General features: G+C 36.4%; 1 pseudogene; it reads left to right on the top strand.

Annotated features, from left to right (window-relative positions):
- The first annotated feature begins 1,475 nt into the window (after positions 1 to 1,475).
- On the top strand, positions 1,476 to 23,934 carry LOC109559974 (peroxiredoxin-6 pseudogene; annotated as a pseudogene).
- Positions 23,935 to 25,346: the final 1,412 nt, after the last annotated feature.

Genomic DNA, 25,346 nt, shown 5'->3' with positions numbered 1-25,346 from the left:
CCTTAATCACTGACTAAAGTAGTGCTTTACAGATTTCTCCACTAAAAGTACCTTTTTTTTGCTCTTTCCGTACTGTACTCTTTGCAAGGAAGTCATTCTTCATAGCTCATTCTTAAATAGTAAAGAGTTAATGCTTCATTACCTTGAGAGTGGACTATCTTCTTATCATTTAGAATTCTTGTGTACAAGAGTTTTGTATTATTTCTCTTATTTATATTTCATACATTCATTTATGTTTCATGTATTTATTTACACTAGTATGGACTTATGAATATTAATTTATACATTGGATTTTAATGTAATGCTGCATACTTTATTTTTTTGCTCAAACAGTTCCAGGTTTGGCCACTGGGAGCTCTTTCAGTTTGCTCCTGTATCCCTTTGACAGACATTCCATTGCAGGTGAGCTATTTGTTGTTTTAATTTTTGAACACTTCCTAGTTTTCTGATACCACAAGATGCTGCAGTCATTTTTAAGTATTTCCTACCCCAGTAATTGTGTATATATTAATCTCTTCAAAATAGTTCATGCTTTTCCATAAAACTAATGTAAAAACTGTATTGCAATACAAAATCTATATACACAAGACATAACTAGTTCTTCAGAAAAGCAAATCTATGTGTTTAGCATTGTCACCTTGTGAGTCCCCAGCAGCAGTATGGAATGAGGAGGTAGTGCAGTAGAACAGCTAGAGTTCCTATCCTCCAGGACAATCAGTTGTATAGGTGAAAGAGTAAAGGTGGAAATGACCCAAATCCTTGCTGAAGGGCAATATCATTTGGACTGGTAGCCGAATGGGAATCACAATGGAAAGAACTTCTCAGACTTCTTTGTGAGGACATGTGTTATAAGATATTCAGGAGAAGAGGGAAACAAAAAGGCTGATGACTCCTCAGGTCACAATGATGGGAAATTAAACTGTTTATGAAATTTCTGCAAGAATTGTGTGTCCTTAAGCTGACAGGCCTGGGGAAAAAAAGAAAAACAATTAATTCACTAAGTTGTATCACAAATAAATAATTTTGAAAAACACAGAAAATGTGTAAAATCAACCAAAATGTAGTAGCCATGGTTTAATGTATGATTAAAGTCATTGTCAACATGAAAGTATTTTAAAGTAGGAATGGAATCACAGACATCCTTACACATTTTATGTGAAATATCAAGAAAGCTGTCTGAATTATCAAGCAAGCTGTCCTAGATCCTCTTGATAGAAACATCTTTTATTATATTATTTTATTTACTTGCTTCAGTATGACACTTATGTGAATAATTAAGCCTTTCAATAGTTCCCTCATTTGAGTCACTTTTTGGAATTTAATATTGTTAATGCAATGCAGTTGTTCCCAGTTTTAGTCTTTAGAGAGAAGAAACTGTCTCTGGGTCAAGGAAAAGTGTTAAATAGTAATTGGTTTTGGCAGGGAGGTCTATATTCATCTTCCAGCACCTTCTCCATTGGGGCTCTACTGTCACCATGACCTCCACCTCCTTCAGCAGCATTCCAAATGTGCAGTGCTGCAGGCCAAAAGATGTATCTTGTGACATTCCCATAGGTAGGTTTTGCTTCCTAGGGAAATACTACTTATTCACATAAGTTTTCAACATTGTTGAGGAGGAAAACACCTTCTTTTCCAGTGCCTACGTGAGACACAGCATTGTGGTTTTTTTTAGCAGAATTCACTACTCATTTTTTTTTTCCTTCAAATAATGACATGAACTGCCTAATAATACTTTGTTCTTAATTATACTCCAAAGGTGGATAATTGGCACAAATTTAAATTGTTTTACATAAAATGGTACCCTCAATATTGACTGAAAACTAACTTAAAGTTAATTGCTCTAAGTTCAAAGCACTAAAACAGCAGGAAAGAAAGCTTGGTCTAAGTTGGTTCCATATAATTATGCTTCTAAAAATGACTGTACCATATTGGAAAATTTATGAAATCTGTCTTACTATGATGATATCATACTTCATATCTATTTTTTCTCTTACTAATACTTTTATTTTTAAACTGAAGATTTAACTATTTCTGCAAAATTATTAGAAAAACTTTAAATTGCTGAAATTATTGCATTTTCTCCATTCACTATTTAATTTCTGGTAAACATTCACTTAGCCTAAGAAAGGATTAGAAAAGAAAAGAAACAATATAAAATTTAGATGTCATATAAGGCATTACTGAAGAAACAATCTACATTATAAATATTTATGAGATAAAATTATCCACACATAATTAAATTAATAATTTCTTTATTTTCACTTCAACTTTTGATATATGTATATATTATCAAATAGTAGATACATAGTGTTGTAACGTAAATTTTTATGCTTGAAGATATCAGAAAATATCCATTAAATTTAAGTGATATTAAAATGATGACTTGTGGACATTTAAATCAGTTTAACTATTATAATTGCATCCATGAAATTAAAAGATGCTTACTCCTTGGAAGAAAAGTTATGACCAACTTAGATAGCATATTAAAAAGCAGAGACATTACTTTACCAACAAAGGTCCGTCTAGTCAAGGCTATGGTTTTTCAAGTGGTCATGTATGGATGTGAGAGTTGGACTGTGAAGAAAGCTGAGCACCAAAAAATTGATGCTTTTGAACTGTGGTGTTGGAGAAGACTCTTGAGAGTCCCTTGGACTGCAAGGACATCCAACCAGTCCATCCTAAAGGAAATCAGTCCTGGGTGTTCATTGGAAGGACTGATACTAAAGCTGAAACTCCAATACTTTGGCCACCTTGTGGGAAGAGTTGACTCACTGGAAAAGACCCTGATGCTGGGAGGGATTGGGGGCAGGAGGAGAAGGGGACTACAGAGGATGAGATGGCTGGATGGCATCACCAACTTGATGAACATGAGTTTGAGTGAACTCCAGGAATTGGTAATAGACAGGGAGGCCTGGTGTGCTGCGATTCATGGGATCGCAAAGAATCAGAAACCACTGAGTGACTGAACTGAACTGAACATTATAATACCACCCATTTCCCCCAGTATATCAGAGATTCATGGATATTCAAGGTAGTCCTGATTCTGACTTTTACCCTTTGCAAATAGCTATCATTGAAATATCACCATATTCTTTTAAATGATGTGTTTGCTTCTTCTCCTTTTATCTTGTGAACTATTTGTGACTCATGGATATTTGTGTACAACATTTAGCATAGTACAGACCACATGAGGGAAATTCAATATTTGTTACATAACTGAATGTAAATGAATATTTTTATTCATAAAATGCTTGCTTATTTTTCAAATTGAATGCTTGATTCACATTTATCATGGAAATGACACTGTTGACAGCCAAGGAAGGAGGCTTAATTAGGGTTTAGAAAGAAGCATTGTAGAATTACTAGTTTGTCCTTGAATTACCTCAACAAAAATTATTCCCAGTATTATGTATTTGACAAAGGTAAATAGCTTACCATTCATTATTTTCAATGAGTTTATACCTTAAATGGCCAACATTAAACCATAAACTACTCAAGGGAGGCAAGTTAACACTTCACTATACATCCAATATCACTACATACCTAGTGTGTTACCTGCTTCAAAATAGGACTCAAATCAACTATGACTACTCTAAAAAAGCAGCAAATACTATTTGTTAAATCCAATACCACACTCAGCCTTGCATATTGAAGTTAAAAAGATAGTTCCTTCTCCTAGTGTTTATAAACTAGCAGAGAAAGAATAGTTATCAAGGAGTGAAAATGCATGGTGATAAACAGTGTTTGTGAAACTGAAGCAGGCTTCTTTGGTTTAAGGAAGTTTTCAAAGAACTCACGTATATGTTATGAACTAAAGAACAGTAAAGTAGAGTAGATATTTAACAGTAAAATAAACTAGATCTAGTAAACTAGATACTTTCTATGGCACCCCACTCCAGTACTCTTGCCTGGCTGCATTCCATGGGGTCAGGAAGAGTCAGACACGACTGAGCGACTTCACTTTCACTTTTCACTTTCATGCATTGGAGAAGGAAATGGCAACCCACTCCAGTCTTCTTGCCTGGAAAATCCCATGGACAGAGGAGCCTAGTAGGCTGCAGTCCATGGCGTCGGGAAGAGTCAGACATGACTGAGTGACTTCACTTTCACTTTTCACTTTCATGCATTGGAGAAGGAAATGGCAACCCACTCCAGTGTTCTTGCCTGGAGAATCCCAGGGACGGGGGAGCCTGGTGGGCTGCCGTCTATGGGGTCGCACAGAGTCAGACACTACTGACACGACTTAGCAGCAACAGCAGCAGACACTTTAAAGAGTTGATGAAAGATTTCTAGGAAAAGTGGAAGGCACATGAACAACTGTTTTAGCAAAATAATATCATGATAACATTTGTATTTAAGAAAATACCATTGCCTGTGTTTTGGAAAATGATTTGGTGAGGGTCAGGCAAAAGTTGCTTCATACAACTCCACAAAAGACTTACGTTGTCTGCGATAATATAACATCACTGAGAATGAAAAGTATAGGACAGATTCAGACACTAGTAAGAAGATAGTCTTAACAGGACTTATTCTTTCTATATATGTAAAGTTAGAGAGAAGGTATATACATATTCTGCCTTAGAGAGTTCTTTCCACTATGTCTTCAAGTATCATCTATCTGTAGCTTGATGACTCCCCACAAAAACCTCCATCTGAGAGCTTCCTTTCCATCTCAAGACCTAGATTTATCTGTTCTCAGTTACCTATATTTCCATGATTCAAGGGCATCTCAAGTTTAATATATTCAAGAATCAATTTATTTTACCTGACAGACTTCTCCTATGTTTCCTATCTCAAAGAATGGCACCAATATCTCTGAAGCTGCTGAAGCAGAAAGCTGAATGATGATAAACCCTTAACATACTTCCTCTGTAACTGTGCATATGTGAAAAGACCAAGTCCTATTAAGATTATTTTGTTATTGTTCAGTCTCTAAGTCATTTCTGACTCTTTGCAACTCCATGGATTGAGGCGTGCAGGCTTCCGTATCCCTCACTGTTTTGTTACTAATACCTGAATCTGTCTTCTTCTCTCCATTCTTGTTGATATTTTAGTACAACCATAACTTTTGTGGAGTTCTGTAAAACAGCCCTGTAGTTGATCAGCTTTTGTCTTCACACTCACCAAACCACACTAGGTAGATGTTTAAGAAAATCAGTAAAGCCAACCCATCCTTGTCAAAGCAGCTTTTTTCCCTGTGATCATAAAAAAATACTATTTCCAGGTAAAAATAGAAAACTTTAATTAGTTAGTAAGTATCTTTCACTAATATTTCCATAAAACTTTATAAAGCATGTGCTCAAAATAACTAAATCAATATTGTGCAGTCAATAGACTTTGGATTTAATAGAATGCTTCCCCTAGCCTGGGCTTCCCTGGTTGCTCAGACAGTAAAGAATCTGCCTGTAATGTGGGAGACCCACGATCCCTGGATCAGGAAGATCCCTTGGAGAAGGAAATGGCAACCCACTCCAGTATTCTTGCCTGGGAAATTCCATAGAAAAAGGAGCCTGGTAGGCTACAGTCCATCGGTCAGAGTCAGACAGGACTAGCAACTAACTTTTTATTTCCCCTAGCCTAGTACTTTCAAATAATTTGTGAGAAATTTAAGAATTAACATCAACTTTATTGAAGTGGATGAAAACCACAGAGAACAAGCTTATATACAGCCTTAGAAGCTCATGGTGCTGATTCTATATAGCTTCTGTAATAGACTGCATTGGATATACAAATGATCAAATTAAACTAAATTTCAAAATATATTGTAAATGTGTATCCAGAGTAAAACAATATTTTTAATATACATTTATTTATTTAGATTGGAGGCTAATTACTTTACAATATTGTTGTGGTTTTGCCATACATTGACATGAATCTGCCACATGTGTACATGTGTTCCCCATCCTGAACCCCCTTCCCACCTCCCTTCCCATCCCTTCCCTCTGGGTCATCCCAGTTTACCAGCCCCGAGCACCCTGTCTCATGTATCAACCCTGGACTGGAGATCTATTTCACATATGATAATATACATGTTTCAATGCCATGCTCCCAAATCATCCCACCCTCGCCCTCTCCCGCAGAGTCCAAAAGACTGTTCTATACATCTGTGTCTCTTTTGCTGTCTCGCATACAGGGTTATTGTTACTTGCTACTGCTGCTAAGTCGCTTCAGTCATGTCCGACTCTGTGCAACCCCATAGACGGCAGCCCACAAGGCTCCCCCGTCCCTGGGATTCTCCAGGCAAGAACAATGGAGTGGGTTGCCATTTCCTTCTCCAATGGGTTATTGTTACCATCTTTCTAAATTCTATATATATATGTTATTATACTATATTGGTATTTTTCTTTCTGGCTTATTTCTGGAGCCTATTATACAGAGTGAAGTAAGCCAGAAATAAAAACAATAATTTTTAAAAGTATGTCCAAGATTTATATTTACTTCTGTTAAATGTTAATGCATTTATTCATTTAAAGTGTAACTGATTTACAATATCATATTAGTTTCAACAAAGGGATTCATTATTTTTAGGATTATACTCCTAAAAGTTATTACAAGATAATGGGTATAAATCCCAGTGGTACTGTTTAATATATCCTTGTTGTTCATCTATTTTACATAGTAGTTTGTACCTCTTAATCCAGTATCCAAGCCTTATCCTTTTGTCTTCCCTCTCCCCACCCTCCTCGGGTAATCAATAAGCTTGTTGTCTGTATCTCTGAGTCTGTTTATGTTTTTGCTATATATATTTGTTGGTTTTACTTTCTTTATTCCAAATATAAATGACATTATACAGTATTTATTTTTCACTGTCTGACTTATTTCACTAAGCATAATATTCTCTAGGTCCATCCATTTTGCTGAAAATGTCAGAATTTCATTTTTTTTGATTGGCTAAGTGAAATTTCAATAGGTAGATAGATATACACACACACACACCATATTTTCTTTATTCATTGTTGATGAATAGATGCACTGTTGATGCACTGTAGATGGACCCTCAGGTTGCCTCCCTAGTTTTTTTTTTTTTTTTGTCTTCTTCTGATTTTTTAAATTAATTTATTTTTAATTAAAGGATATTTGTTTTACAATATTGTGTTGGTTTCTGCCATACATCAACACGAATCAGTCTTGGGTATACGTATGTCCCCTCCCTCTTGAAATAGCTTGGCTTTTGTAAATAGGAATGCTATGAACATTGAGGTGTGTGTATCTTTTTGAATATTTTTTTCTTTGTCCATTTAGAATATATACTCAGGAGTGAAATTATTGGATCATATAGTACTTCTATTTTTAGTATTTTTGTTGTAGAATCTGAAGTCACAAAATACTTCTCAGAGGACACTCAAGACAGTGGAGTATAGTTCATTAAGCTATCAGGTCCAAGGGGAATTGGTTCCCAACAAGGACCTCAATGATATTGGAGGACTCAGTTTTACACCTTTTGCTACATGGCCGGTTACATGTTAGTAATTAGTTTTACAACATGTAGGTAAGGAAGAATTAACAATTACAGCATGCAGGTGCAGGCACCATCATTAATCTAACTGAGACAACCTGACCTTTACTTCCAGTCTTTGTTTGCCATCTGTGAGGAGGGGCTTTCCTGGTTTTTCTTTAAGGATGGTTAACAGGGTTCAGGCCCAATTCACATCCTGCCTTGAGATGGCTGACAGTCTTCAGGATGAAATCCCTTTTGCCCTCCCCGCAACACTTTGAGAAACTTCTATACCGATTTCCACAGTGGCTGAACCAATTTATATTCCCGCCATCAGTATTCCAGGGTTCTCCTTCTTTTCTCCACATCCTCATCGACATTTGTAATTGTAGACATTTTGATGAAAGCCATTCTGCCAGGTGTGAGGTGATATCTCATTGTTATTTTGATTTTCATTTCTAGCATAATTAACGATAGTGAGCATCTTTTTATGAGGCTATTATCCACCTATATATCTTCCTTTGAAAAATACCTATTCAAGTCTTTGCCCATTTTTTGGTTGAGTTTGTTGTGTGTGTGTGTGTGTGTGTGTGTTTTGAGATTGTCTTTAATGAGCTGTTTAGATATTTTGGATATCAACACTTTATCAGTCTTACTGTTTGTAAATATTTTATCCCATCCTCTGGTTTGACTTTTTGTTTTGTCAGTGGTTTCCTTTGCTGTGCACAAGCTTTTAAGTTTAGTTAGGTCCCATTTCTTTATTTTTGCTTTTGTTTCTTTTTGCTTTTGATGTGGCTTGGGCATGATTGCCATTAACCATCATTAAAGAAAAACCAGGAAACCCCCTCCTCACATATGACAAACAAAGATTTGGAAGTTAAGGTCAGATTGTCTCAGATTAATGATAGCCCCTGTACCTGCATGCTGTAACTGTTAATTCTTCTGCACCTGCACGTTGTAAAACTAATTACTAACATGTAACCAGCCAGAGCCAGATAATATTGCTATGTTTTATGCCAAAAAGTGTTATGTCTATGTTCTCTTCTGAGACTTTTATGGTTTTGGTCTTACATTTAGGTTTTTCACCTATTTTGAGTTTATTTCCGTATATGGTATGAGAAAAAGTTGTAACCTTTGACATATTGCGGTCCAGTTTTCCCAGCACCACTTATTGACAAGACTGTCTTAACTTTGTTACATATTTTGTCTCCTTTGTTGTGTTGATTGACCATGGGTATGTGAGTTTATTTCCAGGCTTTCTATTCTGTTCCATTGATCTATATGCGTGTTTTGTGCCAATACATGTTGCTTTGACCACCTGAGCTTCATAGGATAGTCTGGGAAGGTCATATCTTCAACTTTGTTCTTTTGTCTCAAGATTGCTTTGGCAATTCAGCATCTTTTCTGTTTCCATATGAATTTTAGGATAATTTGTCCTAGTTCTGTGAAAATGTCATGGGTAGTTCCATAAAGATTGTATTATATCTGTACATTGCTTTGGGTAGTACAGACTTTTTAACAATATTACATCCAAACCAAGAGCACAGGCTATCTTTCCATTTCTTTTTAGCAACTTCAGTTTCCTTCATCAGTTGTTTCATAGCCTCCGGATTATGGGTCTTTAATTTCTTTGGTTTACTCCTGGGTATTTTAAGTTTTGATGCAATTTTAAATAGCACTTCTTTACTTTCTCCTTCTGATATGTAATGGAAGTGAAGTGAAATCGCTCAATCATGTCCGACTCTTTGCGGCCCCATGGACTGTAGCCTTCCAAGCTTCTCTGTCCATGGGATTTTCCAGGCAATAGTACTGGAGTGGATTGCCATTTCCTTCTCCAGCGGATCTTCCCGACCCAGGGATCGAATCCGGGTCTCCCACATTGTAGACAGACGCTTTACAGTCTGAACTTATATGTAATTACTAGTGTATAAAGAAGCGGCAGATTTCTGCATGTTAATCTTGTATACTGAAACTTTACTGAATTCATAATGATTTTTTAAATACTTTTTTGGTGGAGACTTTAGTTTTCTATATAAAAACTGCTAATAGCGACCGTTTTACTCCTTACCTTCTAATTTGAATGTTATTTATTTATTTATTTTTGTCTGACTACTGTGGCTAGGATTCCAATACTATGCTAAATAAACATGCCAATAGTAAGTAATTTTGGCTTGTTCCTGAATTTAGAGGAAAGGCTTTCAGCTTTTCAGCATTGCATGTTATATAGGCTGTAGGTTTTTTGTAAATGGCCTTTATTATGTTGAGGTATGTTTGTTCCCTCCATCCCTACTTTGGTGAGATTTTTTGTCTTTCTTTTAATCAAGAATGGATGTTGACTTTTGTCAAATGATTTTTCAGCACCTATTGAGATGACCATGTGGCTTTTTTCTGACCTTTTGTTAATTTGTTGTATTACATTGATTGATTTGTGGATACCAAGTCATCTTTGAATCCCTGAAATAAAGCTAATTTGATCATGATGTATGATATTGGATATATATCAGATTTGGGAAATAACATCCTATGAACGTGTTTGTTGCTCAGTCGTGTCTGACTTTTTGAGACCCTATGTACTGTTACCTGCCAGATTCCTCTGTCCATGGGAGTCTCCAGACAAAAAGACTGTAGTGGGAAGCCATTTCCTTCCCCAGGGGATCATCCCGACCAAGGGATAGAACCCATGTCTTTTGCATTGCAGGCAGATTCTTTAACATCTATCTGAGTCATCAGGGAAGCCCCTAGTAGTGGAGAGGGTTGCCATGCCCTTCTCCAGGGGATCTTCCCAACCTAGGGATGGGACCCAGGTCTCCTGCATTGCCAGGGGATTCTTTACCAGCTGAGCTACTTAGGTACCTGAGTTCAACTGGCCCTCTTAATCTCTCATTGGATTCTGTTTGCTAATATTTTTAAGGATTTTTGTATCTATATTTATCAAAAATGTTGGCCTGTGATTTTCTCTTTTTGTACTGTTGTTTGGTTTTGGTATCAGGGTAATTGTGGCCTCATGGAATGCATTTGGGAATGTTATGAACTTTTCAATTGTTTTGACCTAGTTTGATAAGGTTAGATATTAATTCTTTATATATTTGGTAGAATTTCCCTGTGAAGCCATATAGTCCAAGACATTTGTTGACTGGAAGTTTTATAATTACAAATTCAATTTCGCTACTAGTGTTCAGTTTGTTCAAATTGTCTTTGTTCTTGCTTCATTTCTTGGCAGGTTGTATGTTTCTAGAAATCTGTCCATTTCTTTTGGGTGTCCACTAGGTTGATGTATAACTCCTCATAGTATTCTTTTCTGATTTTTTTTTTTTTTCTATCTCTTGGTAATGTTTGTTATTTCTGCACTTTCACTTCTTATAATTGTTATTTGGGTACTTTGTTTCCTTCTTAGTGAACCTGACTAATGATTTATCAATTTTATCTTTTCAAAACCCTCCATCTTGTGTTCATTTATCTTTCATATTATTTTTTTTCTATTTATTTTTTGTCTCTTTATTAATTCTTTAATTATGGTTATTTTGAGCTTTGTTCTTCTTTTGCTAATCTTTTAGGTGGTAGGTTAGTTTGTTAACTTGAAATTTTACTTGTTTCTTGAGGGATGCCTGTATTACTATGAACTTCTCTCTTAAAATTGCTTTTGCTACATCCCATAGATTTTGGAAAGCTGTGTTTCTATTTTCTTTTGTCTTGAGGTATTTTATGAATTCTTCTTTGATATCATCATTGACCCATCATTTTTATAATAGCTTGTTGTTTAGTGTTGAGAGGGTAACAGGCAGGAAGGCTAAGGGCCCCCAAATGGAGGAAATAGGCTGCAAGTGTCAGACAGTTTTTCTCTCTCCCTTCAGCAACAGGAGGAAATAAACTGTAAGTATCAGATTTTTTTCCCTTCTCTATACAAAATTAAAAGGAGATTTCTTTTAAAATTCTGTGTTCCATGACAACACCTGGCTCCACCTGAACTTAACTTTTCTCAACCCTTGAGCTTTTCTTATGGAAATATTTTTCTTAAGCTGTTTTAATGAACTATGTATTTACCTTACACTCTATCTTTCTTCAAGTCTGTTCCACCTAAGACTCAGAACTGACTGGACAAACCAGTGTATTTTAACCAACAAACCAGTATGTTTTACTCATGCAAATGTTCTTCTAAACTATGTTAATGAGACTATGTATTTGCTTGGAAACCTGTCTTTCTTCAAGATTCATATCAATTATTTTATGGCCCAGGATGACTAACCTTGTGCCAATGTTATCTCAGAATGCATGTTGTGGGAGAGGGGCCTGGTGCCACTCTCTGAGTTTTGGGACATTTCCTTTTTCTAATTAGCAGCCTGCTGGTAGGTATATAACTTCCTGCTAAAGACTAGCAGGGGGGCACTCTTTCTGCCCTCTTCTGATGTCTGTGTCAGACGTGCTGTCTCTCTCTTTTATACTTTAATAAAACTTTATTACACAAAAGCTCTGAGTGATCAAGCCTCCTCACTGGCCTCAGATTAAATTCCTGTCCTCCAGAGGACAAGAATCCCAGCGTCTTTCATGGCTCAGCAACAACCTTTCAGTATTTGCATACCTGTTCTTTTCCCATTTTTATTTATGTCATTTGGTTTCTAGTTTCATACCATTTTGGTCAGTCAAAGTCCTTGATATAGTTTCTATCCTCTTAAATTTATTGAGACTTGTTCTGTGGCCTAGCATGTAATCTATCTTGAAGAGCATTTTATGGGCACTTGAAAAGAACATGTATTCTTCTGTTTTGGGATTATAATGTCCTATAGGTACTTACGGAGTTCCACTGGGCTATTGTTTCATTTAATACCACTGTTTAAGAAAATTTAAAAGAAAACCTTTTAAATTTCTGTCTAGATGATCTGTCCATTAATATAAGATTTTTTTTGTCCTTACCCAGAAAAATAAACATAAAGGAACACAAGCATACTGCTAAGGAAAATCAAACCACAAGGGAAGAAACAAAAAGAAGGAGAAATAAGCAGAGAAAAACTCAAAAAATAATTAGAAAACAAGTAATAAAATGTCAATAAGAGCGTATCTATCAATAATTACTTTAAATGTAAATAAATGATCCAATCAAAAGACACAGAGTGGATGATTGGATTTTAAAAATCCAATTCTTTCTACTTACTTACTTCAAGGTATCACTTCAGATCCAAAGACACACACAGACTAAAAGTGAGGGAATGGAAAAAGATATTTCATGCAAATAGAAATGATAAGAAAGGGAGGATAACAACATATTTCTTTTAAACAAATTCTAGAACAAAAGATGAGGAAAGTCATTATATAATAATAATGGATACAAGAGACAGTCAATGCAAGGGAAGGAGATAAAATCTGTTCACATGTATGCACCAAATATTAGACACACCAAAACATATAAAACAAATACTAACAGACATGAAGGAAGAAATGGCAATAATACAATAATAGTAGGAGACTTTAAAACCACAGTTATATTAAAGAACAGATCATCTGTTCATTATATCTAGTATAGGTTTTTTTTTTTAATTTTTATTATCAAGGGGTTAATATATGATAAGTTATTTGTTTTTCCTTTGTTTCTAAATAATAATCTTGCTAGGTAGAGTATCTTAGATTATAGACTTACCATTCCAGCACTTTGAATATATCATGCCATCTCTATTCTGGTCTATAAAGCTTCCTTAAATTAGCTGATAGCTGAACAGAAATTTCCCTTGGTATATGACTTTTTTTTTTTTTTTTCTCTTGTTCTTTTTAGAAATATTTAGAAAGATGGTAACAATAACCCTGTGTATGAGACAGCAAAAGAGACACTGATGTATAGATCAGTCTTATGGACTCTGTGGGAGAGGGAGAGGGTGGGGAGATTTGGGAGAATGGCATTGAAGCATGTATAATATCGTGTATGAAACGAGTCACCAGTCCAGATTCGATGCAGGATGCTGGATGCTTGGGGCTGGTGCACTGGGATGACCCAAAGGGATGGTATGGGGAGGGAGGAGGGAGGAGGGTTCAGGATGGGGAACACATGTATACCTGTGGCGGATTCATTTCAATATTTGGCAAAACTAATACAATATTGTAAAGTTTAAAAATAAAATAAAATTAAAAAAAAAAGAAATCTCTTTTTATCTTTAACTTTTGCAGTTTTATTTATGGTATTTCTTTTATTTTATTTTATTTTATTTTATTTTTAAACTTTACATAATTGTATTAGTTTTGCCAAATATCAAAATGAAAAATATCATGTAAGAAACGAGTTGCCAGTCCAGGTTTGATACACGATACTGGATGCTTGGGGCTAGTGCACTGGGACGACCCAGAGGGATGGTATGGGGAGGGAAGAGGGAGGAGGGTTCAGGATGGGGAACACATATTTATGGTATTTCTTGATGTATTTTTTAGGATTTAATCTTGTTTGGAACCTCTATGCTTTCTGAACCTTGATATCTGTCTTTCTTCAGGTTCATGTAGTTTTTAGCCATAATTCCCTCAAACACATTTTTGATTCCTTCTTTCTCTTTTCTCTGGGACCCCATTTTATGTTTAATGTTATCACAGAGATCTCTGAAACTGTTTTCATTTTTAATTTGTTTTTCTTTTTTCTACTATGGTTGCATGATTTAAATGTATATTTTTGATAAGAAAAATATTTTATGGAATGAAATAGCTATATTTGAAAGATATTCATAATAAGTATAAATGAATTATTAAAAATGTAAAAAGTAATGTATTTTGTATTTATTTAAGCAATCAAGTTTAATGAGTGATCACATTTAATTGATATACCTAAAATATTAATCATGTTTCATAAAAAACATACATAATAGCATTAAGGAACTTGTATCTTAAATACACTTTTATTTTAAAAAGTGAAAATACTCCTTATTTTTAACTCCATGAAATCTACAATTTACTGTTCTTGGAAAGAAAGAAAAGATGCACATACTTCCTCTGCATATGCTTAATCAACTTTCCTAATACATGGGAAAACACCAGGCACCTGCCCACATCAGGAATAGTGCTTTGTGAGTGCCTCTGCCTAGAATTCTCCCTTCCTTAAAATACATGGATATTTATCCTTTATCTCTTTATGTTGACTTTTGAATGTAACTTTCTCTTTTCCTGATCATCTTAAAGATAAATTTCACATCTACTATCAGGGTTGCTTTTTATTTTTTATCTACACTGCTTACTTTCCTTATTTTGCTTCATAGTAGCAACCATACCAAATATAATACATATTGTTTTTATTTGTTCATGGTCTATCTGCCGCCTATAGTATGTGATCCTTTTAGATTACAGATTTTATTGACTGCTTTGGTTACTGCTATATCCCTAAAGATCAGGACAGCTGCATGTTAAATGCCCAATGCATGCATATTTGTGGGAAATGATGTTTTATTTCTAATACTCAAGTTTATCGATTAAAAAAGGTAAGTGAAGAATTCCCATTAGCCATAGGCTTAAAAATTCTGTCTTGAGATAAGAAATGTTAACTAGCTTATTCATATTTCATAAATATTGTATTATTTTTAGTCTAGTAAAATATATTATTGGAACATATAAATTAGAAAAATCAAATCTTAATAACTTTATATACCAAGAAATCTGTCTTTGTTAATTGAGGGATGCCTTGGAAACCAATACTATTCTCCAAAATAATTAACATCTTTCCTAAAACAAATAATATCTTACAAAAGCACTTTCTGTTTAAAATCCTCTGTGTGATAAAATGTCATTAAGAGGAATGGTTAAAGGCATAAACTCTGAAGCAGAAAGCCTCAGGTTAAAGCCCAGCTCTTCCATTTATTTGCTATACAGCCTTGAAAGAGACCCTTAATCTCTCTGTCTAGTTCCCACACCTGCAAAATAGGAATAAAATGAATAATTTAACTATTACTACCTTATATGATTGCTATGCAAATTTAATTAATCAATGCAGGTAAAACCTATAGAACAAAGTCTAGCAAATAGTATATAAATACATGCACAGAATACTATTTTTTAGGAAATTGTTTTTTTTTTTTTAAATCTATCTCCCTATATCTTCCCTCCCTTCAAATTTAACCATTTGCTTCCCAGACAGAATGTGATTTTTGGAGTCATGTATCAAAGGGCATATGAAGATAGAAGTGAGAAAAAGTAAATGAATGGATTCAAAAGAGATTGCATGAAGCTGTACAATCAATTTAATCTCAGTTCAATGCATGAAAATGATATATTTTTTAAAAAGAATACATCATAAAATCACAGGCTATGAATTTGAACCCTTGTTTTTCTTCTTGTGTCTCTTTGGGAAATTGATTTTCCTGTGCTCAACAATAAAATGTAGACAATTATACTTGCATTAAATAGCTTGAGTAAATTGCTGCAAGGATAAAATATATTGCTACTAGTGAAAAGCAGTTTATGGTGATGGTAACCCACATGCCTTTCTCTCCAGGACTTGCTATTGGATTTCAAGTTCAAAGAGGTTCATGATTTATAGATCTGCCCACTTCACCAGGAATGACTGTTTATCTATTGTAAGGTTGTTCAGTTCAGTTCAGTCACTCGGTCCTGTCTGACTCTTTGCAACCCCATGAACTGCAACACACCAGGCCTCCTTGTCCATCACCAACTCCCGGAGTTTACTCAAACTCATGTCCACTGAGTTGGTGATGCCATCCAACCATCTCACTCTCTGTTGTCCCCTTCTCCTCCTGCCTTCAATCTTTCCAGCATCAGGATATTTTCAAATGAACCAGTTCTTTGCATCAGGTTGCCAAAGTCTTGGAGTTTCAGCTTCAGCATCAATTCTTCCAATGAATATTCAGGACTGATTTCCTTTAGGATGGAATAGTTGGATTTCCTTGCAGTCCAAGGGACTCTCAAGAGTCTTCAACCCCACAGTTCAAAAGCATCAATTCTTCAACACTCAGCTTTCTTTATAGTCCAAATCTCACATCCATACATGACTGCTAGAAAAACCATAGCCTTGACTAGACGGACCTTTGTTGGCAAAGTAATGCCTCTGCTTTTTAATATGCTGTCTAGGTTGATCATAACTTTTCTTCCAAGGGGTAAGCATCTTTTAATTTCATGGCTGCAGTCACCATCTGCAGTGATTTTGGAGCCCCAAAACATAAAGTCTGTCACTCTTTCCTCTGTTGTAATATACATAATTCACTGACAATTCTATGTGGTTTATGAGACATACCTAAGATGGAAGGACACAGGCTAGAAGAAGGTTAAGAATCAAAAAAGTTATAACATGTAAATTCTAAATTAAACAAAAATAAAAAGTGCTTGTAGCTATATTACTATCCAACAAAATAGACTTTAAGGATAAAACAAAGTGAAGCTGAATAAAATTATGGTCATTTTATAATGACCATAATTATTTCAGAAGGAAAATATAGCAATTTTAATTTAGCTTACACTTGAGAATGTAGCTGCAAATTTTCTGTTTAAGTGCTGGTTCTGTCATTTTGAGCTTGAGAAATAAACTCTTTCAAATAAAAAAAAAAATGTAGGAAAGCTACTGATTAGCTCATAAGGCTGGCAGGAAGTTTACAAAACTAGATGCACAGAAAGAAAGACAGCAATGCTAAGTTTCAACTACTGCATCATGATTATAATGCAAGCGACAGTCAGGTTACAATGTCACGTGGACACAGCTGGAGCAGCTGACACCAACACTATGGCTAGATATAGCTGCTAACACCACTGGATTTCCTGGGCAATTCTGGAGGATCTACATGGGTGAGTTAATCCTAGATCTTTCTCATCACTTGAAAAAAAGAGCCCAAGAATCCTAATCATCAAATCTTTTCAGGCTACAAATTGATAGATACATACAAATGTATATAACATTTTTCTAAAGGCATAGTCATTGAGAAAATTAAAAAAAAAAAACCTACAAGTAAAAATTTGCTTTTGCAAATTACAGAACAAACATGGCCTCTACAACTACAGCACAAGGCTAAAATATTCAACTTTTCATGGAAATTGCTACCCTGATGGATTTCAACATCTTTTTTTCATGCCTTACTTGAATGGATTCCTGACTTATTCATTCAACAGTAGGGAAGGTGGCAAAAATATCCTTAAATAATTCAAAGTGCAAAATCCAACCTCCAAAACAATTAATAGATTGTCTCAACTTTCTTCCAGTTTTATTGAGCCACTATTGATATAGAGTTCTGTGATCCTTTGGCCTAAAATAGTCACCATAGCAGAGCTTGCAATTTGACAGACAAAAGACAAGCTGACAGCCGTTCCTCAATCATAGACTGCCCTTCCAGTGCTAAGCTGAATTTGACATTTTAATTTAAAAGGTATTTTAACATAGATACACACACACATACACACACACACACACACACACACATTCTGCTATTACAAAATCAGTGTTATCTTACCTGAACCAAAAAGAAAAAAAATCTCCTGATATTCAAAAGGCAGATTTTTTTGTAAGAAATATATTATGGTTCTATATACATGAATCCTGATAGATTTAAAATAACATTACTAGTTTATTATTGTAATGTATCTTATCACTACAGAAAATAATAATAACTAGTAAGAATCAAGAAGGAATTACTATAAGTACAGAATTCAAATTCCTGTTTCTATAATTATTTACCAACTTGAGTGAAAGGATGTGTAAGTGGGCATATGCATGACTGTTATAACACATTAATGAACAGGAATCATAAATATATCAAAAATCATTGTATTAGTTTTATTTTTAAGAAGGAAAGCCTTAATTTGTTAATTAGGATTACTTAGAGAAATATAAATAGCACTATATTTGGTTTTACAGAACAACTAGCACATAAACTCTGAACAAAATATATTTAATAAGTAAAAGAAAATACAATGTCACTATATGACCTATTCAATCAAATAAGGCAGTGGCATAATCTAAAAGCATCAAATTGACTAAAATAGCAATTTTCAGTATAACCTGCACCATCTTGCCCATGAAATCAGCTGTTTGGCATCCAGAGTCAGCCAACAGCTGGTCTTGTCCCAGTTGGTTGAATCATGAATGTGGAACTGACTAAGGAATCCAAGCATCTCAAGTTTGGTATGGGGGCCTTGTGGGGAGATTTGAGGGAGGAGTATTACCAATCCCTCATGGATGTCAAGGAATTATTGTACTTCTTTTCAGTATACTGTCTTACCATATTACATTTTGTTAGGAAAATAAAAATAAAATTCCATTAATTCCAGATTAGTTACATTTTTAGAAACTATGCTAAACTTGGAGTCATTGAAGGAGAAAGACAACCAAAGCCATTAACCGTAATTTTTACTAAATCTTTGCTATATGAGAACACTTTAAAAAGATGCCTCTGTGGAAACAGGAAACAAAAATTTATAAAATAGATTGGGGAAGGTTACTAGAGTTTGGTATGATTTGGTTCTAACCATTGTTGAAAAAATTGTTGAAATTTTTGGCCAGCATGGAGAAACTGAGGTTGCCTTAATCATAGGACTGGATGCAGCATAATTAAGACTGGGGCTGTAATTAAGCCCATGATGAATAATTGAATGTTTGTTGAATGAGTGAATAGCCACTGGCTGACCAATTTGGATTTAGCAAGAGTTCAGGGAAGAAAAGTTGAGAGCTAAGACATTGGTAGTCTCACTGGAAATTTTTCAGTCTATCAGCATCTTTTACCAAATACAATTCTATTATTTTCTTTCCTTCCATGTTATTAATTTCAGTAAAGTTTCAGGAATACAAAAGCAACATTCAAGTATCAGTTGCATTTCTATACATTAAGCATAAACTCTCAGGAAAAAAAGAAACGAAGTAAACAATCATTTTTTTTTGATACATAAAAATATTTTACTTTCAATCTTTTATTAAAAGGGAAGGTAGGTTTTAAAGATTGAGAGACACAGAGTTTAAACTCCTGATTTTCTGGTGGTCCTTAAATTCTTGAACTTTTAGCCATTTCTTGAACTTCCTTTCCATCACTAGTAGTTTTCTTTTTTTTTTTTAATTTTATTTTATTTTTAAACTTTACAATATTGTATTAATTTTGCCAAATATCGAAATGAATCCGCCACAGGTATACCTGTGTTCCCAATCCTGAACCCTCTTCCCTCCTCCCTCCTCCCTCCCCATACCCTCCCTCTGGGTCGTCCCAGTGCACCAGCCCCAAGCATCCAGTATCGTGCATCGAACCTGGACTGGCGTCTCGTTTCATACATGATATTATACATGTTTCAATGCCATTCTCCCAAATCTCCCCACCCCCTCCCTCTCCCACAGAGTCCATAAGACTGATCTATACATCAGTGTCTCTTTTGCTGTCTCGTACAGGGTTATTGTTACCATCTTTCTAAATTCCATATATATGCGTTAGTATACTGTATTGGTGTTTTTCTTTCTGGCTTACTTCACTCTGTATAATAGGCTCCAGTTTCATCCATCTCATTAGAACTGATTCAAATGTATTCTTTTTAATGGCTGAGTAATACTCCATTGTGTATATGTACCACTGCTTTCTTATCCATTCATCTGCTGATGGGCATCTAGGTTGCTTCCATGTCCTGGCTATTATAAACAGTGCTGCGATGAACATTGGGGTACATGTGTCTCTTTCCCTTCTGGTTTCCTCAGTGTGTATGCCCAGCAGTGGGATTGCTGGATCATAAGGCAGCTCTGTTTCCAGTTTTTTAAGGAATCTCCACACTGTTCTCCATAGTGGCTGTACTAGTTTGCATTCCCACCAACAGTGTAAGAGAGTTCCCTTTTCTCCACACCCTCTCCAGCATTTATTGCTTGTAGACTTATGCATCACAGCCATTCTGACTGGCGTGAAATGGTACCTTATTGTGGTTTTGATTTGCATTTCTCTGATAATGAGTGATGTTGAGCATCTTTTCATGTGTTTGTTAGCCATCCGTATGTCTTCTTTGGAGAAATGTCCATTTAGTTCTTTGGCCCATTTTTTGATTGGGTCATTTGTTTTTCTGGAATTGAGCTGTAGGAGTTGCTTGTGTATTTTTGAGATTAGTTGTTTGTCTGTTGCTTCTTTTGCTATTATTTTCTCATATTCTGAAAGCTGTCTTTTCACCTTGCTTATAGTTTCCTTTGTTGTACAGAAGCTTTTAAGTTTAATTAGGTCCCATTTGTTTATTTTTGCTTTTATTTCCAATATTCTGGGAGGTGGGTCATAGAGGATCCTGCTGTGATGTATGTCAGAGAGTGTTTTGCCTATGTTCTCCTCTAGGAGTTTTATAGTTTCTGGTCTTACATTGAGATCTTTAATCCATTTTGAGTTTATTTTTGTGTATGGTGTTAGAAAGTGTTCTAGTTTCATTCTTTTACAAGTGGTTGACCAGTTTTCCCAGCACCACTTGTTAAAGAGATTGTCTTTAATCCATTGTGTATTCTTGCCTCCTTTGTCAAAGATAAGGTGTCCATATGTGCGTGGATTTATCTCTGGGCTTTCTATTTTGTTCCATTGATCTATATTTCTGTCTTTGTGCCAGTACCATACTGTCTTGATACTAGAACTAATCAATGATTATAGTAAAGTTGCAGGATATAAAATCAACACACAGAAATCCCTTGCATTCCTATACACTAATAATGAGAAAACTGAAAGAGAAATTAAGGAAACAATTCCATTCACCATTGCAATGGAAAGAATAAAATACTTAGGAATATATCTACCTAAAGAAACTAAAGACCTATATATAGAAAACTATAAAACACTGGTGAAAGAAATCAAAGAGGACACTAATAGATGGAGAAATATACCATGTTCATGGATGGGAAGAATCAATATAGTGAAAATGAGTATACTACCCAAAGCAATTTATAGATTCAATGCAATCCCTATCAAAATACCAATGGTATTCTTCACAGAGCTAGAACAAATAATTTCACAATTTGTATGGAAATACAAAAAACCTCAAATAGCCAAAGCTATCTTGAGAAAGAAGAATGGAACTGGAGGAATCAACCTACCTGACTTCAGGCTCTATTAGAAAACAATCATTTTTATAACAACATCAAAAAGAATAAAATACTTGTGGGTGAATTTAACCAAGGAAGTTAAAGACTTGTACACTGAAAACTATAAAACATTAAGGGAAGAAATTGAAGAAGACACACCTGAATGGAAAAACAGTGTGTGTTCTCAGATTGCTACTTCTGTTTGTCTAAGTCATGTCTGAATCTTTTTGACTTTGTAGGCCACCAGGCTCCTCTGTCCATGGGATTTCTCAAGCAAGAATACTGGAGTGGGTTGCCATTTCCTTCTCCAGATGGTCTTCCAGACGCAGGAATCGTTTCTGCATCTCCTGCATTGGCGGGAAGTTTCTTTACTGCTGAGCCAACAGTAATGGTCTGTAGTGATTGCAGTTCAGTTCAGTTCAGTGCAGTCGCTCAGTCGTGTCCGATTCTTTGTGACCGCATGAATCACAGCACGCCAGGAGTCCCTGTCCATCACCAACTCCCGGAGTTCACTCAAACTCATGTCCATCGAGTCGGTGATACCATCCAGCCATTTCATCCTCTGTCATCCCCTTCTCCTCCTGCCCGCAATCTCTCCCAGCATCAGAGTCTTTTCCAATGAGTCAACTCTTCTCATGAGGTGGCCAAAGTACTGGAGTTTCAGCTTTAGCATCATTCCTTCCAAAGAAATCCCAGTACTGATCTCCTTCAGCATGGACTGGTTGGATCTCCTTGCAGTCCAAGGGACTCTCAAGAGTCTTTTCCAACACTACAGTTCAAAAGCATCAATTCTTTGGCACTCCGATTTCTTCACAGTCCAACTCTCACATCCATACATGACCACTGGAAAAACCATAGCCTTGACTAGATGGACCTTTGTTGGCAAATTAATATTCTTCTTTAGAATATACTATCTAGGTTGGTTATAACTTTCCTTCCAAGGAGTAAGCGTCTTTTAATTTCATGGCTGGAATCACCATCTCCAGTGATTTTGGAGCCCCAAAAAATAAAGTCTAACACTGTTTCCACTATTTTCCCATTTATTTCCCATGAAGTTATGGGACCAGATTTACAGATTTAATAAAATCCATGGCAAAATTTCAATCGCATTTTTCGCAAATGCTGGAAAAATAATCCTCAAGAATCAAATGGAACCACAAAGATTCAAAATAGCTAAAGCAATCTTGTGAAAGAAGAAAGAGAAAGTTAGAGGCATCATACTTTTAATTTTCTATTTGTATTACAAAGCTATAGGAATCAAAACAGTATGATACTGGCATATAAAGAAACACATAGACCAATAGAACAGAACGAAGGACCCTCAAATAAACCCACACATGTTTAATCAAATGATCTTTAACACAAGTGCCAAGAATATAAAGTGGGCAAAAAATAACTTCTTCAATGAATACTGTTGAGATAACTGCATATTCATATACAAAAGAATGAAATTGGACCCTTATCTTACACAATATACAGAAATCAACTTAAATTAAAGCCTTAAACATAAGACTTTAATTGTAAAACTCCTAGAATAAAAAAAAAATAATTTCTACCTCAGTCTTTACAATGCATTTTTTAAATGACACAAAAGCATAGGCAACTAAGAAATGAACAATGTAATCAATAAAATTTCCTATGGAAAAGGAGAAAATATTTGTAAACCATATGTCTGATAAAGGATTAATATCCAAAATATATAGGAAAATCCTATCACTCAATAACAAAAACTAAGCACATTAAAAATGTGCAACTGGAGAAATTAGAACCACAGGCTAGTGGCTGTCAGTCCTGCATCTCCTCCTACATCCGTATCACTGCTGCCGTCACGGGCGGAGGTCTCCTCCTCCAGGATGAGGCTCCCAACTTTGAGGCAAGTACTACCATCAGCCGCATCTGTTTCCATGACTATCTGGGAGACTCACAGGGAATTCTCTTCTCCCATCCTCGGAACTTTACCCCAGTGTGTACCACAGAACTCGGCAGAGCAGCAAATCTGGCACCAGAACTTGCCAAGAGAAAAGTTAAGATGATTGCTCTTTCCATAGACAGCGTGGAAGACTATCTTGCATGGAGCAAGGATATCAACGCTTACAATGGTGAAGAGCCACAAAAAAGTTACCTTTTCCTATCACTGATGATAAGAATGGGGACCTAGCCATTCAGTTGGGCATGTTGGACGCACCAGAGAATGACGAAAAGAGCATGCCTGTGACCGCTCATGTGGTGTTTACTTTTGGTCCTGATAATAAACCGAAACTGTCCATCCTCTACTCAGCTACCACTGGCAGGAACTTTGATGAGATTCTCTTTCCAGCTGAGAGCAGAGAAGAAGGAAGTCACCCCGGTTGAATGGAAGAATGGGGACAGCATGATGGTCCTTCCAACCATTCCTGAAGAAGAAGCAAAAAAAACTTTTCCTTAAAGGAATCTTTTCACCAAAGAGCTCCCATATGGCAAGGAATACCTCTACTACACCCCCAGCTATAGGCTCGCCACAGAGTTGGTGCTGGAGCTGCCCACTTAGCACCATGAGCCAGAGGATGGCAGGTGCCCATCATGTTTCCCCACAGCAATCCATTAAAAACATCCTGGTGTGATCACAGCCAAGGTCTTTAGGTTGCTATACTACTGGCTTATTAAATGAAAGCAGTTCTAAAAACCCCTTGGGGTCCTTTGTGCCTTCAGCTGCTTTCTCCTCTGTTCATATATCTTCACACTCTCTGCTGACTCTCTTTGAAATTTGAGACTCATCTTAAATCTCTGCAGGGTTTATGACCAAGAGGTGGCATCAGTTTATGGTCAAAAAAGCCTGCTTTGCTCCATCATAGTGTCAGCTGAAATGCTCATTTCACTTTTTAAAACCTGAATGGAAAAAATAGGGTGGGGGGGGGCGGTCTTAAGATGGCAGAGGAATAGGATGGGGAGACCACTTTCTCCCCGACAAATTCATCAAAAGAACATTTGAACGCTGAGTAAATTCCACAAAACAACTTCTGAATGCTGGCAGAGGACATCAGGCACCCAGAAAAGCAGCCCATTGTCTTCGAAAGGAGGTAGGAAAAAAATATCAAAGACAAAAGAAGTAAGGACAGAGATCTGTCCCAGGAAGAGAGTCTTAAAAAAGAGAGGTTTCCAAACACCAGGAAACACTTTCACTGGTGAGTCTGTGGCGAGCCTTGGAACCTCAGAGGGCAACATAACTGGGAGGAAAAATAAATAAATAATTAAAACCCACAGATTGTGTGCCCAACGGTAACTCTCAGCAGAGAAGCAGTGCAGACGCCCTCATCCGCCAGTAGCAAATGGGGGCTGGGTAGGGAGGCAGGGGCTGAATTGCTTAGAGTAAGGACCAGGCCTGAATGCCCCAAGGGCAATCTGAGGGAACTAACTTGAGATATCAAACCAGACTGTGGGCTAGCTACCCTGCGAAAAGCCCTAACCTAAGACACTGCCAGGCTCTCTCACAGAACAAATGACTGAGCAGAGCTAGCTGGCTGTGGACCGGCCCATCTGCCGGAGACAGGCAGGCAAGGGCAGCTAGAGCCAGAAGGGGGCAACCACGGCCCCAGAGAGGCATCATCTACCAAACTGCAAGCAGGCTTCATTGCTAACCAAGACTTCTTGGGATTCTGGATGGTCAACATCCGCCTGAGAAGGTTGTGCTGGTTGTACACTCAGAAAACCAAGCAGCAGGGACAGGGGAGGTGATAAGTCACAGCAACTGTGCTCACCAAACACAGTCACCTGAGCTGCTAGGACCTGGGAAGGGCACAAACACAAGCCCAACAGAGTCTGTGCCTTTGTGGAGTACCCGAGAACTTGAACCTGAGCGGCGTAGAGCTGGGAAGTGCATACAACCCAGGGCCGGCCTCAGACAGTTCCCAGCAGAGCAACCTAGAGCCTAAGCAGTGTAGACAGGGAAGGTACACACTGTGA

The sequence above is a fragment of the Bos indicus genome, chromosome 6 (genome assembly GCF_029378745.1).
Source record: "Bos indicus isolate NIAB-ARS_2022 breed Sahiwal x Tharparkar chromosome 6, NIAB-ARS_B.indTharparkar_mat_pri_1.0, whole genome shotgun sequence".
NCBI lineage: Eukaryota > Metazoa > Chordata > Mammalia > Artiodactyla > Bovidae > Bos > Bos indicus.
Note: the sequence above shows the minus strand (reverse complement) of the source record. Positions and strands in the feature narration are given on the sequence as shown.